At 37.9% G+C, this 21541-nt stretch overlaps 1 protein-coding gene across 1 annotated transcript in view; it reads right to left on the reverse strand.

Annotated features, from left to right (window-relative positions):
- The window catches only part of LOC119819716 (heterogeneous nuclear ribonucleoprotein C-like), a 98081-nt gene that overhangs the window by 39469 nt on the left and 37071 nt on the right, over positions 1-21541 (reverse strand). The gene's annotated exons all lie outside the window — the stretch shown is intronic.

Genomic DNA, 21541 nt, shown 5'->3' on the forward strand with positions numbered 1-21541 from the left:
CCTTCTCCTTCCATGATCTCAGGTCACCTTCATGCTCTGCCATTGTCTCCTGGAAATGACTGACTGCCTAACATTTCCAGCATAGGAATGTTTCTTTCTCTTCCTGTTTTTCCATTTCAAAGAGCCAATGGATTCATGGTTCTGTATTGATTTTCTCATAAACTGTTTCCTTGAGTACACCTTCAGAACAACCTGAAGATCACCAACAATCTCTTTCATCGGTCTCTGTACTCACCTAAATGGATGTCAGAGATAGAAACGAGACTATTCATGAGGCCGAGTCCTGGATGGCTGCTTATTGCATTGACCAGTTTTTACAGGAACTCCACTTTGAAAGTTTGTTGTTTCAACACAGTGTGTTCTCACTCATAAATGGACACTAGAAGAAAAGCAAAGGATAACCAGGCTACAACCCACAACCCCAGAGAAGCTAGGTAACAAGGAGGACCCTAAGAGGGACACACATGGAGGCCCCAGGAAAGTGAAATAGCTAAGCTCTCCTGGATAAACTGGGAAGGGGGACAGAAGGAAGAGGATGGGGATGGAAAGGGGAGGGCTCAAGGTGGCCCACTTTGGGGAGGGACAGGGAGAGGGAGTCATGAAAAAGATATCCTGTTAGAGGGAGCCATTGTGGAGTAAGGGAGAAAAACCAGGTGATAGGGAAATTCCCAGGAATCCAGAAGGATGACCCCAGCTAAGACTCCTAGCAATAGCAAAGAAAGTGCCTGAACTGGCCTTCACCAATAATCAGATTAGTAACTACCCTGTCATCATAGAACCTTCATCCAGTAACTGCTGCAAGCAGATGCAGTGATCCACAGCCAATCACTGGACTGAGTTCCTGGAGTTTAGTTGAAGAGTAGTGATCACATGAGCAAAGGTGGGGGGGGGGGTCAAGATCATGATAGGGAAATTCACAGAGACATCTGACCCAAGCTAATGGGAGCTCAGGGACTCTGGACTGACAGCTGGGGATTCTGCATGGAACTGAACTAGGCCCTCTGAATGTGGATGACAGTTATGTGACTTGATCTGCTGAGAGGGGAGGCCCTGGTAGTGGGACCAGAACTTATCCTGGTTGTATTAACAGGCTTTTCTGAGCCCATTCACTATGGTAGAATTGTTACAGGGGGAGGGGCTTGGTCCTGCCTCAACTTGATGTAGCAGACTTTGTTGGCTCCCCAAGGGAGGCATTACCCCCGCTGAGGAGGGGATGAGGGATGGGATGGGGAAGGTGGAGGTGGAAGAAGGTGAGGGAGGGAGAACTGGGGTAGTACGTAAAAGCTATTTAAAAATTAAATAAAAAGAAGTTTGTTGTTTCTCTTATTTATATTGCACTTTAATACAATTTATTACTTTGCCTCATTTATCTTAGAGCTGTGACACAATTCTGAGGGAAGGCGGGGATAAAGTGAGTAGAGATGGAAGGGTAAAGACAACACACGAAAATTCCCACCAGCAATACTTTTTCTCATTTAGAGGGGTAACTCTAAGACAAATTTACAAATAATTAGAGAGATGGCAGCTTTCTTGCCTCTTGATCACAAATCAGTACCAAGAAGCTCACTTTTGCAGGGCGGTGGTGGCGCACGCCTTTAATCCCAGCACTCGGGAGGCAGAGGCAGGCAGATCTCTGAGTTCGAGGCCAGCCTGGTCTACAAGAGCTAGTTCCAGGACAGGCTCTAGAAACTACAGGGAAACCCTGTCTCGAAAAACCAAAAAAAAAAAAAAAAAAAAAAAAAAAAAAAAAAAAAAAAAAAAAAAAAAAAAAGAAGCTCACTTTTGTCTTCAGACTAAAGGGCTATACCTGATGGGGACGAAGAGACATTGGGTGAGAGGCAGCATGTCTAAACAAAAGCAAGAAAACTTCAGATATTGTCTGTAGATATCTCAGACTGTTAAGAAATTCTTCCTATTAAGAAATTAATATTTCAAAAGGCCAGGAATCTCTACATATGCATTCCAGTACCAAAGTTTATATTAGAAAAGTAATCTATCTTAACTTGCCACTTTAAATTAAGAAATATAATTGAAGGGCTCTCTAACAGGCCCAAGCAAGGTAAACATGGTGCCAGAAGGTATTGCTCTCTTCCCCATTCCCTCTCCCTTGCTAAACCATTAGATTACATTCTTAAAATTTGGCCACTTTCTCCTGCCTAACTCATTCCTGAGGCTGAACACCAAGGTCCAACTATCCAAAAGCTAAAGTCTAGTAATCAAAATTCATCATTTGATTGCATCTTACTCCAGACTACATTACTGACTAACATGCCCAATCAAGATTTACCAACTCATCCGAGCACAAACTTTCCCTTTTCCTCCTTAAAGCAGAGCCACCTGCTGTCTTTTGCACAATGCAAAGGCAGCCCCGGTCCTACAAGTGGTGGTAAATGCATCTCTTTTGTGCTGAGAATTTGGTGTCTGGGTGTTTTCTGTGCAGATTCTGAGGGCCCTTCAAGGAAAAGGCATAAAAATATTTCGAGAGTCGTGTCAGTGCTAAGCAGAGGCAGTTTCCACGGGTCCATGGGGCCATGTCTGAAGAATGCCACCTCTACTACTGAGTGCTTAAAAGTGTGTGATCTCTTGTAAGTATAAGGAGTAATAGTTAACTGGAAATCAACCATATTTCCCTTCCTCTACCTTAGCGGCCATCAGTATAGTACTTTCTTTTCGGTTCTGCTGTCAAAGATAGAGGAAAAAATACTCGCCGATTACCAGCACACACAGGTGCATTGATCAAAGAACATGCTTCTAGCATAGCAAAACAGCTAAGGTAGAACACGGCAGATTTGTAATTAGGCTCAGTATTCAGAATGAGGAACCGACCAGGATGAAGAAGATGAAATTAAAAAAAAAGAGAGAGCTAAACTAGGAATGCCACTTGGAAATTAGTAGACATCTCTTGCATGTTGTCTGCAAACAGAAACATACTAAAGTATGGCTGACTTTTTCAGAAGCCTTACAATCTGCTTTCAAATCCTTCTATCGGGTTAAAAAGACAACTCTAAATGTTTTCTGCCATTGACAGGACTGTGTTCAACCACAAGTGGCAATGCATAAAATTCTTTGTCCTAACTTGAACTTGCCATAAGGAGTGTCATTCAAAATAGTTCTATGATTTTAAACATTTGTAATGAAAAGTTGTTCTTCGTACTCTGGCTTCTCTGCCCCGCCCCGGGAGCAACTATCCTACCTTGGCCCCTCACCCCGAAAATGTGTGTCTGCTCCAAGTTTGTCTCTAACCGCTCCTTGACCAGGAGCGCCTCTCAGTTGCTGAGTTGGGGCAGACTGAGGGGCCAATGATAATGGCACTAGGATTTGTCTCTATTGCATATACTGGCTTTTTTGGGATCCTTTGGATGCACACCTTCCTATGCCTGGATGTAGGTAAGGAGGGCCTTGGACTGCCCACAGGGCAGGGTGCCCTGCCTTCTCTTAGGACTGGAGAGGGTGGAGGAAAAGTGTGTGGGGGAGCCAAAGGGAAGTGGGAGGAGTGGAGGAAGTGGGAATTTTGATTGGTATTATTTATAAAGTCATAAAAAAGAAGAAAAAAAAACAGAAGGAACACAGCTCTCAGTCATAATTTCATTCTGAGATTCCCGAAGGCAGAATCGCCCCAACTCCAGTTAACTCCAGTCCCATGGGACTGATGGAACATGAGACCAAACCGGACTCTCTGAATGTGGCCAACGGTGGAGGCTGACTGAGAAGCCAAGGACAATGGCACTGGGCTTTGATTCTTCTGCATGGACGGGCTCTGTGGGAGCCTTCTCAGCTTGGCTGATCACCTTCCTGGACCTGGGAGGAGTTGGGAGGACCTTGGACATAACTTAGAGTAGGGAACCCCGATGGCTCCTTGGCCTGGAGAGGGAGGGGGGGTATGGGTAGAGGGGAGGGGAGGGAAGGGGGAAGAGGAGGGAAGGAGATGGAAATTTTTAAATATAAAAAACTAAGCCATATTAAAAAAATCAATACACATTTAACTCATTTAATAATGGTTAAATCCACTAAAATTATTAAATCTTTAATCCAGTTTTCATTGACACGTTCTTGCATAAATTCTGTTTTTATAATGTAGACTACTTGACAAACCATACAATCGTTACAATATTTAGAGTCATCTAAATCATTACTTCCAAAAGTAAATGATGTTACTATAGGCAGCATCAACATTATAGGACATTTTTAAAAAGTAGAATATGTATTTGTTTATTTCAAACAATATTTTCATTGTTTCTTTGACAATGCCATGCAATGTATCTGAACACATTAATGTCCTCTTTCAATGCCTCCTATAACCACCCTTTCCATCCTCCCATCCCTTTCCTACCCAACTTTGACTTTTTTTTCCTCCTCTACCCCAGTTCCAGTTTGTGTTACCTAACTAGTTGTGAGTGAGGCCTGGTGTGTGGTTGATTTACCAGATTTCACATCACTAAGGAAGACTGACTCCTCCCCCCTTTCCAGGAATTATTAAATGCCAGTAGTTATTTCAGCTAATTATGGGATTTTTATCAACACTTTCAACTCCCATAGTTGGTTACTCCCATGATGTCCTTGCCCCTTTAGTCTTGCCAGGCTAACACAAAGTTTTCAGTGTCTGTAAGTGGGTAAAACTGATGATCATTTTCCCCCTCAGGCAGTATACATAGACCATGAAAGCTAGCCAGTGTCAACGAGACTTTCAGGTCTATACCAGATCAAGCTGATGTACTCTGATTTAAAGATGTGGTGCCTTCAGCAAGTCAAGTAAATTTTGGGGTTTAATCAAAGATTAGCAATGACAAATTGGACCGTATGAAACTAAAATGCTTCTGCATAGCAAACAACACCATCATGCAGGAAAAGAGGTAACCCAAGAATAGGAAAAATATCTTTACCAACTACTCATCTGATAAAGGTTATAATCTAGAATATATGTAAACACTAAGAAAGAAATAGCTCAGTTGGAAAACAGGACATGGATCTAACCACAGAGTTCTCAAAAGATAAAATACAAATGATTGAGGACTTTTTTTTAAATGTTCAACATTTTCAGTCCTCAAGTAAATATAAATTATAATTACTTTGAGGTTTCATCTTACTCTGGCAGAAAGATCAAGAAGAAAGAAACAAAGAACAATAGATACTGGCATAGATGTAGTGAAAGGGGAAACTTATTCACTGCTGGTATGAATGCAAACTCCTGGCACCATTCTAGAAATCACTGCAGGGTTTCAAAAAAAAGTTATAAGCTATCATATGATCCAGCTGACTCTTCTTGGGCATTTACCCAAAAGATTCTACATCTTACTAAAGACATACTTGCTATTTCATATTTGTTGGTTCTTTATTAACCATTGCCAGAAATGGAAACAGACTAGATATACCCAAACTGATGAATAGATAATGAAAATATAGTGCATATACATAACAGAGTATTATTCAGATAGTGAATCATGACTCATCTTCAATAATTCTAGGAATTTCCATCTTATTTTCCTGCAAATTTCTGAATTACCCTCCACCCCACACACCACTTGCAGACATCTATTGTTAGAAGGAGATCCATCCCTTGCTCCCATTTTCCCTTTCATATTACTTGTACCTCGCTATTCTCTTCTCAAAACCTTCTGTTCCAACTACATGATCCTCTTTTACTTTTGTGGTTTCTCTCTCTCTTCCCCCCCCCCTCTCTCTCTGTGTGTGTGTGTGTGTGTGTGTGTGTGTGTGTGTGTGTGTGCGTGTGTATGAATGTTCACACATGATGATTTGGAGCTAGAACCACAAATAAGAAAGAACATGTAGCATTTGTCTTTCAGAGTCTGAGTTACCTCACTCAATATAATATTTCCTGAGTCCTTTTATTTATCAGTGAATTTTATGATTTCTTTTCTCTTTATAGCAGAAAAGTCTTCCATTGTGCATATGTACCACATTTTAATTAGTCTGTCATCAGTTGAACTGCGCATATGCTGTTTCTAATTTCTAGCTATTATGAATAGAGGCAATGTCTAAACAGACAGTTTAGAAAGTGTCTGTGAAATAGAATATCAAGACCTTTAACAGATGCCAAAGTGTGATGTAGCTGAGTCACATAGTAGATGTATCTCTAGCCTTTTCAAGATTTCTTCACATTGCTTTCCAGAGTAGCTAAACCAGTTTGTGATCCCACCAAGAGTGAACAGGTTTCCCCTTTCCACACATCCTCTCTAGCATTTGCTGTCAATTGTTTTGTTAATCTTAACTATTCTCACTGTGGTGTCATGAAATTGTAACATATTGTAATTTGCATTTTCTTAATTGCTAAGGAGAGTGGACATTTGTTTTTTTTTTTTAAATAATTTTGTTTCTTCTTTGGAGAACTGTTCATATTCAGTTCCATATCCTCCTTTTTTAAAAGTTTGTAACTCATTTTCTTGACTCAGGTTTTTATTCTTTATATATTCTGAATACCAATCCTCCGTTACATGTTTAATTTACAAAGTTCCTGTCCCATTCTGTGAACTCATGATTGATTGTTTCCTTGGGCATACAAAAGCTTTTCAGTTTTATGAGATTCAGCTTTTCAACTGTTGTCCTTAATTTCTGAACAGATAAAGTATAATTTTGGAAGTTTCATCCTATACCAAAATTTTGTAGGGCACTCTTAATTTTCTTCAAGCAATTTCAGCAATTCACATTGAAGTCTTGATCCATTTGGAGTTAATTTTCATACAAGATGATAGATGCAGGGCTGATTTCATGTGGGCATTCAAGTTTTCTAGCACCATGTTTGAAGACACCCTCTTTTCCGACGGTGTGTATTTGCCATCTCTGTCGAATATCAGATGGCTATAATGACATGCACTCAAATTTGCATCTTCTGTTTTAGTCTATTGGTCTGCATTCTGCTTTTGTGCAATCAACACACTGTTTCTATTACTATAGCTTGTCACATGTCCTGAAATCAGGAACAGTAGCCACTCTAGCACCCCGGACCCCAGCTTGGGGTTGCTTTGGTTATCAATGGTCTTTTCTGAGTCTTTAGTCTTTATTATTCATGTTAAAATGGGGTGAGGATGTTACCTCGGGTTGCATTGAATCTGTAGATTGCTTTCTGTAGAGTGGCCACACTTACAATATTAATTCTACCAACCTTGAACGTGGGGGTATCTTTCAATATCTACTGTCTGTCTCAACCTTTTCCTTCAGAGATTTGAAGTTTTGATTTAAAGGTCTTCTAGCTCCTTTGTTAGGATTATTCCTGAGTATTTTATAGTTCTTGAGCTATTATGAATGGAAATGTGTCCGTGATGTCCTCTCAGCATGTTTGCTGTTGTTATAGAGGACCTATTGATTTTTATGAGGTGGTCCTCTGCTACTTTGCTCAAACTGTTGATATTTCTAGAAGTTTTCTGGTGGAATCTTTTAGATATCTTATATAGAATATCATATCATCTGCAAATAAGGTAATCTGAAATTTTTCCTACTTGTTGCCCCTATTTCTCCAGTTAGTGTTTTGAGCATTATATTGAAAAAAGAGTGGGGATACTAAACAGCCCTAAATCATTTCTCAATTCAATGGGATTGCCTAGGATTCACTCCACTTAGGATAATGTTGTCTGTGTATTTGTCATATATAGCCTTTGTTATATTGAACTATATACCCGCCAAGTCTACTTTCTAGGACTTTTGTCATGATAGCAAGCTTGATTTTTTAAAGGCATTTTTCATCTATTGAGATTATCTTGTGATTTTTTTCTTTAAGTCTATTTCAGTTTTTTTTATTTTTACATTACATTCAACATTTATGCTGAACCACCTCTGCACCTCCTACATGAAGTTAATTTGATCATGTTGATGATCTGATATATGACTGTATTCAGTTTGCTAGTATTTTATTAAAGTCTTTTGCATCTTTGTTCATTAGGGATATTGGTCTGTAGTGTTTTGCTTTTTGTTTTGTTTTATTTTGTTTTTCTTTTCTGTTTATTTTGTCCCTTTCTGATTTTGTTATTAGAATAATACTAGCATCATGGGACAAGTTTGAGAATGCTTTTCTTTTTTTTTCTTTCCTTTTTTGCAATAATTTACGTATTGAATGGTCATCATCTTTGTAAGTCGGATAAATTTTCTGTGAATCCATGTGAGTCTAAGCTTTTCGTATTTGAAAGGGTTTTTATTGCTGTTTTAATCTCTTTGTTCTGAGTCAGTTTAGGTTGTTGATTACATACATTTTGTGTTTTGTCATTGTTATTGCTATTGTTTTTGCTGTTTGTGTTCTTAGTTTCACTCTGTGTTTTAGTAAATACAGCCTCATTTTTTTTTCCTTCTACATTCTCTCAACTATGTTTGTTCCTCTCTTTAGTATGAAGTCTTGCTTCTAGGATTCTCTGTAGGAATTTGAGTCTTTTAAGCCTATCTATAGCACTCAAAGTTTGGTTTTGGCTTCTGTTGTTGTTTTTCCTTTACCTATGGCAGATAATAATGCTGGATGTTGTAGTCTAGGTTGGCTCCTTTGGTCTCTTAGAATCTGCGTTCATTGCTTTGGGAACTCCTGGATTTCAAGGTTTCAATTAAGAAATCTATGATCCTAATGGGTTTTCTTTTATATATGACTTATGCTTTCTCTTGAAGTTCTCAATGAGTTTATTGTCCTGTTTATGGTATTCTGTATGTTTCTTGTGTCATGAAAGATATGTCTTTCTTTCCTTCATTTGGGGAAAGTTTTTTTATGCTATTTTTTGTAGATCTGGTGTTTGTCATCAACCTGTGCTTTTTTTTCAGGTGATTCAATTTAATCAAATGGCCAGACTTGATCAAAAGAAACTATATGCGTGTACAAAATTCTCAAAAAGTAAAAAAAAAAAAAGCATTATTTTACATGATGGTTAGAAACAAACAAACAAACAAAATAGACATAATGCCCAAGGAAGATCAAAGGATGAACAGAAAGTGAGGAATCCTGATACACAAGCTCACCACACTGCCCAGTTTCTATATACAATGATTCTGTCTCCATGAATTGAATTGCATGCTCTTAGACCTTTCCTTCTCTGAGGCAGGACCATCCATCCAAAAACAGACAAGAGGTGACATGCCAATGAAAACACAAGTAAGAACACAAGATTTTCAAAATGAAGATTCACCCTTCACTCAGCCATCCAAATAAGTCTAAGATGAACATAGCCTCCAAAAACAATCCAAGGTAATCCTAGCACAAGACTCTGGGCTCATAACTCATCACAGTCAAGCACCTATGCTGGCCCCTGAGATTTACAAGCTGACTGATTTTTCTCCTTCTTACACACATGAACATCTGTAAAATGGCAACTTCAGAATCAGCACTGGTGGGAACATCATAAAAGTGTGAGAATTTTTTACAAATGTGTAGATATCTCAAGGGAGGCCCCACACTCACACACACACACACACACACACACACACACATTCTGAGAATCTCATTGTTATCACCATGCTATTCCTGAAGCTACTACGGTGATTGTAAGAAGCCTAACATGAATGCTCACTTATCTACAAGGTAGTCCTTCAAATTAGTCAATAGACCCATATAATGATGATGTGCCCATTGCATCTGAGTTATTAAATACGTTGATTTCTAGGCGTGTATGAGTGGCACATTTTGCACACTAAGGAGCCACATATGACCAGAGCTGTTATTTGAAACTATAGGAAGCAGGCCATTTCCATTTGTACAGAATTTCTATAATTTCCTGAGTAGTAACAAATACTTATAGGCATAGATGGCACTTTGCATTGCAGCTGATTTGTGAGCTGATAAGCTTTCACCTGCGGTAGGATGACTGTCTCATGGGATGTAGGTGACACAAACACAAACTTCAGTAATATCATCCTACCTTTATGATCACTTAACTTTATAACATAAAGATGTTTTATCCTGACTCTGTTCTTTGTTTTTCTTCTCATTTTTTATTTTTAATTTTTATTCATCTATTTATTTTATATCCCAGTCAGAGCTTCCCCACATCCTTCCCTCCCAGTCCCCCCATTCTCCTCTCCCACCGAACCCCAATCCCTTCCTCTTCCATCCCCATTCATGAAAGGGCATAACCTGTGACTCTTAATCTTCATCTATGCTGATAACCCAGTCATTTTTGTCTTTCACATTTTTGCACAGTCTCTACATGTTTCTGTCTGGAGTTTTCCCCCACTTTTTGCTTGTATCATTTAATTCCTTGATTTTATTTTTGAGACTTAATATTCTATCTTCTATCTTAACCTTTACACTCTTTTTGAGTTTTCTAATTGGGTTATTGAGTTACTTGATGTTATTTTCATTTCAACTTGAGTTCTCTTCAATGTTTCTATCTCTTCCATAAACTTTGTTTTCAAATCTTAGATTGTCTTATCATTTCATTCAGCTTCATGTTTGTGCATGACTTCTTGAGAATCACTCAGGCTTTTAGTCTGCTGAAATTCGTTCTCTTTATGTTCATTAAGCTTTTTGTATTCTTTAAACTTCTTGAATTCATTAATAAAGTATATGTTTGTTCTTTTAGGTTCGGTGTCCTGATGTTGATCTAAATAATTGTCATTGGAGAACATTACTATAGGACTGGTGGACTTGAGGGGTTAAAGAACATATGCTATTTTTATCTTTTATGATGTTTGTCCAATGAAACCTAAGTATACAGACTTCTTTTGGGGGGTATCCAATGTGGAAGCAGAAGGCTAGCCTTAACTTGGAGTTTGTAAAAGACACTGTCAAGTGGCACCAATCTGTTCCAGGGCTCTCTCTGTTTGTGGGGTAAGAGTAAAGAAAATTGTGGAAGTTACAGATAGGATAAGGTCCACTAGACTCAGAAAGATGGTCTTGGAGCTCATAATGTGTGGTTGGGCATGGCCTGGAAGATGGATCTGGTGCAAGCAGTCATAATTGTACCAGAGTGGGGAATGATATGTGATCTGGCAAATACCAAGGAGAGAATGAGAGTTTGGAAGGTAGTTAAAGTCACTGTCATATAGCCGCAAGATGACAAGAGTGGTCTGGAAGTCATGTTGGGAAAGCACAGCTACTTGTATCCTCAAGCTAAGAGGGTAGGTTAAAGCAAGAGAAGGATATTTGTGGGGGGGGGGGAAATTTCAGTGCGTTTATATGCTAATGGAAAAAACACAGTAAGAGGGAAATATGTCTGTAGATTGTAGGAATGATTTGGTTGAGTTGGTAAGAGGAATGACACTTAGTACCTTGGGGAGGGACTCACTGTAGGCAAGAGCCCAGTGAATTACCTCTGGCCTAAGTAGGGGATTTGCAAATATACAGAAACTGACATTCACTGTAAGCAGGGTGAAGGCTAGATATGGTCAGTTGCTTTTATTTTCTCAATAAAGTATAAAGAGTCAGCTAACTGTGATTTTGGAGAGGAAGTGGCAATTTGAGAGAAATAGAAAAGCGATGCATTAGACACTAGGGGGATAAAATAGTGATTAGATTTGTCGCATGACTTCTGAATACTATGAAGAGCTCATTTCAGATCATGAATCTTATTGCCTTAATCTCTCAAGTACCAGGATTACAGGCATCTTTGCTTATACCAAATGTTCCAATCTAGGCCAGTGCTTGGTAGACACAGGAACTCCCTTTCCACTTCTGTCTTTAAGCAAGGGTCACTATAATTTATCCTCCATACACCTGACAACAAGATTGCTGTGAAAACCAAGCTTACATTCTTGCAAAGATTTTTCACAGTCTTCATATTAAAAATGTAAAATTTTAATGGCCTTGTTTCCAGTTAAGTTTTAATCTGGGTTTATTGTTTTCACATGAACACTCTCAACACAAAAACCACATGTCTGACCTTAAAAGGGATAAGAGATAGTTTATTCTGAAATCATTTTGAGGTACACTGACCAGGGATCACAGATTTTGCTTCCCCAGTTTGATGTTTGAACATGGAGTGGTTTCATGGAGTTTTATAATTTTACAGAACAAAGGAAGTCATGAATCAAGGTGAGTTTAATGCATTGGTGGGTCCATCAGATATGCGGTTATAGCAAGATGGGGAGGGAAGCTTTTCTCTAGTCTAAGAGGTTATCTATTGACATTCTGAGCTTTGGGGTTAGTGGAAGCCAGTGGGTCTAAGTTAATAGACTCCAAAGGTTTTCATCTATTAATTACAGAATGCTAGTAGTTCCACAGAATGGTCAAGGAATGGCTGTGCCAATGGCTAGAACTAGGACAAAACAAAGCAATTATTTATCCTCTGGACCTATAACTTTCCAGTCTCTCCACAAGACTCAAGTCATAATCAGTTAATCGACCTTTGCAGATACAAGTTCTTTCTAGGAGTTCTCAGTCACACTGTTCACCTGCATATCTACCATATTGGGGCAGGTTTATTGGCCAACTAAAAATATCCATAATATTCTGCTTTGTCCATTTTTGTCTGACTTCCTCATTTTGAGGACTCAGTTCTAAGTAGATGGGTACATCTTCTTAACTCTTCTCTATCATTTATCTTAACATTTTTCTATAACCATATTATAATAATTTATTTAATCTTTTCACAGCAATACTGCATGTAAAATCTGTCTAGGCAGTCCTGTACAATATTTACAAATATTTTGGCATGATTTTGTAGTTGTTATGATAGAAACCAACAAGAATCTTGTACATGCTAGGTAAGTGCCCTGCCACTGAACTTTGCTCTATGACAACTGTCGGATTTCATTTACAGACACCAATCAGCTGAATTAAAACAATAAAACAATTTCATAAATCTTCCAAAATGTCTGTTTCTGCTGCTCTCTACAGACATATAATTCAAATTGTCTCTGTGTAGTACCAGTTCAATTAAAGATTAAAGCTAGCTTTGGAAAAAAATATGTTCCTATGAAGAGCATGTTCGAGCTGAATTATGTAAAAACTTCCCATCAAGCCTTAGAGGCTCCTTAGTACCTTTCATAGTTTTAGATTTTTCCCTACATCATGATTTTTTAGGAAATATCCTATATTTTAGCATATATATGTGTGTGTGTATACATATATATATATACATATATATATTCATATGTGCATCATGTAACTACAACAATAAATGGAATCAAAAGTTTGTATACATCTTCCTATTTCTTAGCTATAAATAGTATTAGATCATTGGAAAACCAATTTCTCAAATTAAACCTTCACACAAAGAAATGTGGAAGAGGATAGACAGAAAGGAACAAGTAAGATATGGCTATGGAGGGGGTTGACATTAAATGTGGTGTAGCATGTGACCTTGCTGGTGAAAATTTTGACATTCATATAAAGAAGTAAGATGGATATGAACTTGGCCTGAAGGTGTTGAATGAGTACAGTCTTCTGTGAGTGGGCTTCCAACTGGTGAACTGACATACATATTAGGTGGCCCAACAGCAAAAGCAGTGGATTTGTTTATGGTATTTTGTAGTCACTTGACTCAAAGCATAGGAAAATGAAACCAGTACAATCACAATAGTTACAATAACACAAGACAAACAATTCTCTACCAGAGGATACATGGTGGGTAGGAAATAGTCAAGGTTCATGCAAAATAAACATAAGACTTCTTTAAATGTTCTCAGTTTTGGTTAACTCACCCTCTATGCCTCTTTTCTCTAGCTGCTAATCCCCATACACACTTAAACTTTAGTTTCCAATATTTTCCCCCTCATTTTTTATATCATATACTTTCTACCCTAGCTTCTTCTCTATATATACAAATATACAGAGGATAGGTAAGTAGGTAGGTAGATAGATAGATAGATAGACAGATAGAGACAGACAGATAGATGTGTGCATGTATGTTCTATGTAAGCCACTAGGTGGAAAGGGCATCTATGGTCTTAACATTGCAGAACCCTGCATATTACAATACAAATCTGCTAGGCACATTGGTGCAATAGTGGTAAGACTATTTATAGGGTAACTAACTGCTCACTTGATTCGATTTAGTGCCTGTTTTATGGGAGGAATTTTCTGCCTGGTACCGTAAACCATGCTCAAAACCCTTGGATTGGAAAATCATAGGCCCTAGGGGAAGAGCTTATTGATGTTATTTGTCTAAATGGTCATTTGATCAAATTGTCTTCTGAGTATTTATATTAATATCTGTCAGAGAACATGGTTAAAAGAATGACTCATGGTAAACAATGCCTTGGGGTACTGGGAGAGAGGCTCCAGGAGAAAGACAGAGGGTCTTTTACCTCAAGGGCATTTTGTTCCCAGTATTGTTCTGGGATGGGATGGGATTTCGTGCCTCCTGTGACAAACATTTGCATTCAATTTATAAGGCGTGTTTATTCTTGTTGGATGTCGGAGCATAGCTATAGAACCCAGTCTGGTGGATAGAGGTGCTGAGTGCTGTCCTCAGTGTACCCAGAATCTGGATATGCTTTTTGCTTGTTTTCCTGCTTTCCCAGATATAACCCATAGTACATGGTAGGCAATTGTGTTTAAACAGGCCTGTCGGAGAAAATTCTGGGAAAGGGCTGCTCTGGTAATATGAAGTTTGTGCTTACATGCATTTATTTACATGTTTTTTTCTAATCATGGTTTTCTGATCATGTTTTCAGAACTCAACAACCTTCCTTGGATCATTGCTTTCTTTGTTATAGTCGCATATAACATTGCACTGGAACTGAAGGAAAGGTGTCTGTAGCATTAGCCCACGTTTAGGGTCCTCAAATCACGGGTCTCATAGACAAATCTGCATATGTTGATGAAAGCTGACAATATCTAGAGATTTGTGGGCCTCCCAGTCTTGTCCAGAGAAACTTCTTCCTGCAGTAGGTAGCAGTGAATGATAGCTGAAAATGAGCAACATTGAATGCCCATCCTTAAGTGAGATATCTCTGTCAACTCTGTCCCCCAGCCTCAAGGAAAATTGTAGAAGAGCAGAAGGAAATTATGCCCAAGAATGTTGGGAGCACAAAGGTCCTTGCACCCAAAAATAAGCATTAAAGAAATTATAAATGTTAAACATGCAGGTCTGTCTCTTCAACCGAAGAGATACATAGCCTGCTTTCTTTCCAGAAGGCAGGAGTGGAGGTGGCTGAAAGCCTAGGTGACCCCTGCACTATCTGTACATCCAACCATACATAGATCTCTAAAGCTCACACAAGCAGCCCTAGAGGTGAATAATATTCTGTACGGCTTTTGAGTTATCTGTACAGTCAGGGCCTCTTCCAAGCAGGACCACAGATAGCAAATAGACTAGGTGACCTCTGTGCTATCTGGATGACAGAGATCATACCAGATTCTCCCCCTAGACCCTTAATATAACACATACAAGCCTATCTTAAGGACCAACTTCATAGAAGAAGCAACATATACTTTTAAGAAGTGTTTAGTTGAAGTGATATCTCCTCGTGAGTACATGGAATTGTACTACACCAGGATTTTCCCCCCAAGTTGCACAGTACTCAAATATGCCCAAAATAAACTGCCCAGTGTCAGACTCTGGAAGATTGAGCCAACACCAGGTTCTGAGTCATGCTGAATCAGACTTCTTTCTTGTCTCAAGCAGATTGTTGTTCTACTTAATGTGACGTTCTCAGAGACCCACACACAGAAGGATAGAAGGGGTGCTATGTAAACCTGTCTTCTGAACATTACTTGCCTGTTACATTTATGAACTCATAGCATTAGTAGTTACTGGTCCAAGACCTATATAAGATAAACTAAGCTAAAATTTCCAGTATGAAGGGAGGAGGGATTTCTGAGTTTACACCCTTAGCTGAGAAACTATAAGATGTTTGTTTAGGAGTATGGCTACAAGTGGGTTCCCCATGCCTTAGCAGAAGATGACTTCATGCCCATATACATATGGGCAACACTAATAATACTCAACTGGGTTTAAGTAATCATAAAAAGAGGGTATGAAGTTGGAGTAAGATTTTTTAGAAAGTCCTGGGGGAGGCCTTGCAAAGAATAAATAAAAAAGAAGAAAATCTCAACTGTTAACTAAAGGGAAATAATACAAGAATTTATGAAAATGTATCATATATAAAGGACAAGAAGTTGAACATTCTTATGGGTATATGTGCATGTTTATAAATATCTGCACACTATACGTGTAGTATAGGTGCACATTAAATGTTTACATTGTGAAACTGTATACACATAAATGTGTATGGTGCATGCCCATGATATGTGCATATGGCATGCTATGGCACATATGTTTGTTTCTATGTCTGTATGCATGTGTTGTGCACAGTATTTATACATGTGTATATGTGAATGTGTGTGTGTGCTTATGGCTGTGTGTGAGAGAGTAGTGTGTGTGTAGAAGTTGTATGTTTCCCCTTTTCCTTAGCAATTGCTTAGAAGTCCTCAGTCCTCGGCCCTCCCACAAGGAGAAAAAGTGGCAGAGAAGACTCCTGTTTCTTACTCTGCTTCTAGAGTACGTGGTACCTGCGTGGGCATTTCTCTATAAGAGGCACAGAATTTGTACTCTCCTTGGAAGGCAGGAAGGACAGAGAGAGACTTTGATGGATAGCTTTCCCAGAAGAGGGAGACTGAAACTCTGGGATCCCTGCCTCCATCTGGGTGTTGCTCTGATGAGATAATTTTTCTTATTAGCCTCCACGACTCTTTGCTGATACACAGATCTGTTTGTGCCTACACAGGACTCTAAAAATATGTCCTTTCCTTTGTTCTTTGCCTTTCAAAGACGAGAGCTCAGAGCCAGGCAGCAACTGGCATCTCTTCATTTAAGTAGCCAGGATGCCATACTCTGTAAGCCCCTCGTAGTCCTGAAGAGAGAAGAGTGGGTTCTTGTACACAAAGCTCTCAACATTAGTACATTGGATTATATCTATTACTCAAGTCTTTTACCCTGACAGGCTGTGGACACTATAAGGTTATAGTTTGCCATTTAATCTTTTATTTTCTCAGCATTTCAAATGTATTTTAATAGATACAGACTGCCTAAAGATCTGAGAGTAATAAAACACCCACTGATCAGCCTTATAGACACACACTTTTAATCCCAATAACCACAATAACACACACATTTAATCCCAGTATCCACAATAACATGCACCTTTAATCCCAGTGGTGCATGCTTTAAATCCCAGCCCTAGAGAGGAATATAAGACGGGGGAAGATAGTTCTCAGACAGACAGTCTTATTCAGAGATTCTTAGAGGAAGGTTCACCCTTTCAGACTGAGGTCAAGAGCCAGTGGCTGGCTGTTTTGCTTTTCGGGTCTTCAGGTTGAACCCCAATTTCTGACCCTGAGTTTTTATTAACCGTGCTTCAAGCATTAACACAATGTTTGGTACACAGTAAATATTTGATAAATCCTTGTTGGCTTGTTGGAATGTGATAGCATCCAAGGCTAAAAAGCACCTGGATGCTTTCTGGAATAGAGTTTTGAGAAGAAAGGTGAAAAGTTCTTCCCAAGGGAGAAAGTTGATGTGCCCAGGCTTTTAGTACATAACTGTGAATAATTATAAAATTATGGGAAAGTCATTGTTGAACTACACTGATATTACATAAGCCAATATAATAAATCTTTATAATGAATAGTCATTCTATTGGTACTGTTCCTCTACAAAACCCTGACCTAATTCTGTGTTTTGGAAAGAAATCAAGTATCTTTTTCAAAGTGAAATTAAACTCAAAATTATTTAATGGGTCCAACAAGGGCATAGCACTGGGATACAGAGGAAAGGGAAGGGGAATTTTAAAATTCCATAGATCCCCATCTCTGCCCTCCTTTCTGATGAATATAGGAAGAGGTCTGGGTAACAGTCAACATTAACCTAAAAGATACATACACACACACACACACACACACACACACACACACACACACAAAGATTTGGACTCAAGGCAAAGGAGTACTGTTATCCTTTCCACTATGGAAAATTTTTCAAACTGAAGATATCTTAAAGTAGAAATTAAGTGACTTGGGTTATACAGTTTTGAATGAAATTATATGTTAGAGATATATTGTTTTGTTTCCTGAAATGGTCTCTTCCCAAGTATTTTAACAGACTCTGAACATACAGTTCACAGTCTAGTAGACACATATCTGACAGACACATTTGATTTAAAAAAGTGATTCTTCAAAAATGACTGTTCCCTAGAATTTTTATGAACATTTAGGACAGGTGGCAGAATCTGAGATAACGACCGAGAAGTGAGCCCATCCACACAACTGCCCTGGGCACTCTCTGCATGAGAAGACCCTCTAAAGTCAGTAAAAGTTGTCAGTGCTGTTGTTGACTCATGCTTTGTAAAAGCCTGATAAATATGAGTCAGAGCTAGTGGTTTATACTTTCTGCTTTCTTCAAAGGTCTCAACTTCTCTCAGCTTCAGTTTCTTGTGAAACTGAATTAAAACTTTAATAAAATGAGGCTATCTGGAAATAATGTTCTTACACAAAGTTTAAAATGGAATAAATATAATTTATAGTGTTTTTTTTAGCACAACTTGAGACTATTCAGTTGCCCAAATATAACTCATACTGTATTACTTCATGTCTTACCTCTTTGGTATGAGATGAATGAGTATTGTCATTACTTTGTTAAAAGTAAAAGTAAAGAAAAAAAATAAGTTTCAGAAAATTAAGAAACATGTTGAAGATCACATGGCGATGCCAAGCATCTTGAAGGTGCTGCTTGACTAAGCTTCAGTGCTTAGACAACTTTGACATACCCTTCACTGCCCTTGGTGAATCTGCTGCCCAACTCTTGTCTGTGGCTCTGACATGTTTAATGTTTGAATTCCTTGCTCTTAGGGGCCCCTGACTGGAGGCTAGAGGTGGGAAAATGTTGCAGTTCTTATAGAAACTGGTCTTAGTAAGAATGAAACTTAGGATGGTTCCTGGGAGAATTAGCGATGCAAGAAATTAAGTATTTTATAGAACTTATTATTTAAGTGATATTAGTAAGCATGAGACATAAGATTTGACAAAAATCATAAAAAAAGGAAAACTTAGGGAAATTTTTAGAAGCTGATAAACTATAACTAAATGATAAGTTTTTCATGCTTTGCCTTAGAAACACAGAACAAGCATGGTCAATGAAAAGATTTTTCATTATAAAATGAATGGCAAACCTTGGCACCCTCCTGAAGGCAAATTAAGCAGTTCTAGGAACCTTGATGCTCTTCTGCCCTTTGCAGGACTGTGGTAAAGGTAGAGACCATATTGAAACAGGAGTTTATAACAGAGACACAAAGAGATATGTCTTGATTCAGTGAACTGCCTGGCTTCCTGAGCAGACTTGCAGATCAGGACTTCTCTGAGTGTAGAAAGAATAAAGAAAAGAACATGGTATTTCAGAAGTCGAGGGAAAGGATGGTGGTTTTATGTCAGATATAAAAGAAAGAATTTAAACAAGGGACCGAGACATCCTGTTTAATATTAGCTGCAGGGTTTTACAACACCGATTTTAAGAAAAAAGATATTGAGTTAAAAGAATTGATTTTACCATAATGTCAAATTTTAGTCCTCATGAAATTTGCTGTTTATTCGTTTTATTTCTTTTATTTTGGTATGCTTATGTTATCATAAAAGACTTTAGAAAAAGTATGTACCATGAGAAGACTTTGTAATCAATGATTAAAGTCTATGAGGAAATGATTTTGTGTGTAGGTAAAGCCTGTGAGAGATGCAGGTTGTCAGAATAAGACAAGCCATCCCAAGACTCACTTCCTCTCTGTCCATCTCCTGTGAAACAACACTCAGAATATTCCTGTGTCAGATTTCTCCATTGCTGCTCTTGCATCCGCACACTGCAGACCCTGCCCTCATCTGGAGCTAGACTCTGGCAATTACATAGTAAGAATAGACCATGAATCCAATATAAGGCTGTCTAAAACAAACTTATTTTCTTCATCTTTACTTTTAAAATGATAAGCGAGTTTGTGTGGTTACAAGGAGCTGCAGGATCTGAATAATTAGTTGACACATAGTACTTTGTCTTTCAATGTCTTGTTATTGCAGCTTTCTTAACATCATTTCTATAAGCTGATAGTTTAAAAACTAGTAATAAATTGCTACAATTGTCATCATTACCCTCTATCTTACACTTAGTTTTATCTTATCTTAATTTGCTTTATTCATTTGAATCACCTGTCTTTTTCCTCTGATATCTTGAATTAAAAGTCTTTGAATATTCCTTCTTAATTTTTCTTGCTAAAATTCCATGATGTATCCTACATGTTTATAAGATGTGCAAATTGCAAAACATAGCAAAATTCTTAAAACTAGGAACAGTTATATCAAGTTATTCTTTAAAAAAATCCTGTAATATATCTTAAGATGGTATATAGTATCACTAGAAAGAATATCAAGAGCATGAATGAATCTTTAAAGCATGAAAGCTAATTAAAAGCAATCAGAAATTAATATAAAGTGTATAGCTCAAATTATTTGACTTCTAGAAAGGGGTTTAAGTGACTCAGGGCCACTGACTCCTTTTCCAGAGAACCCAGGTTCAGCACCCACAGTGTGGCTTCTAAAAGTCTGTAATGCAAAAAGGAATCTGATGTCATCTTCTGACATACATTCAGGCAAATGCTCATAAAAACAAAATAAATACATCAAATCTAGAACAATGAGTTATATGTAGTTCAGCTAAGCTATGAAAACAGAAAGCAACTCAATTGTTGTTTATGACCAGAGGTGAAAAGGGTAACTTGACTTTTAGAAGACAAGGGAATTTTCGAAGAATAATTAAATATTCATGTCTTAATTTTAATCAAGGTTATTCTACACATATACACATTTGTCAAAATTTATTGTATAATACAATTCAAAATGATAGAAATATTTACTTATACTTAAATTATACATAAATAAAAATTAATTCTTTAAATTGATTTTTTTAAGGCCAAAGAGATTTGCAAAGGACATGGAACCACAAAAGACCTAGAGAGCCAAGACACTGCTAAACAAACAGAGCAATGCTGGAAAGATTATCATGCCCTATTTCAAGATATATTTCAGCAATCTAGTAACTGAAACATGGTATGGCACAATAACAAATACAGTGCATATATAGACAAAGTATTTGTTTTTCAAAGAGATTAACGCTTTGCCTAGCGATGTCACAACTCTTAGTTAAATTAATTTTATTACTATTATTTACTGCTCTGAAGAGTATGTGTCTGGCCCAGTATATGTACTGAGGTCAGTAGACAATCTTGTAGAACTGGTTCTTTCCTTCTATCTTTATGTGAGTTCTGTGAACCAAACCCTGGCTTCTGAGACCAGTGGTTTTACCTGCTAAGTTACTGCATCAGCCCTTAAGATTCTTTTAATTCAATGATTGCTCATTGGTTCAAGATATTTCTGAAACACAGGGTGGTAAACACATCCTTCAAAATGAGCTCTCTCATATATTTAACCTATGCTTCTTAAATTCCATAGGGATAAAACTGCAAGCAGCAAAATAGTATTTGTAGTCCCATGTACTTGAGAGGCTGAGGCAGGGAGACTGATGAGCCTAGAAGACAAAGAACACTCTGGGCAACATAGTAAAACTCCATCTCAAAGTTAAAGTCAGGAAGATAGGTATGGAAAATTAATAAGGCAGAAATTTAAAAACTGAAATCCAAATAT

The sequence above is a fragment of the Arvicola amphibius genome, chromosome 7, assembly GCF_903992535.2.
Source record: "Arvicola amphibius chromosome 7, mArvAmp1.2, whole genome shotgun sequence".
NCBI lineage: Eukaryota > Metazoa > Chordata > Mammalia > Rodentia > Cricetidae > Arvicola > Arvicola amphibius.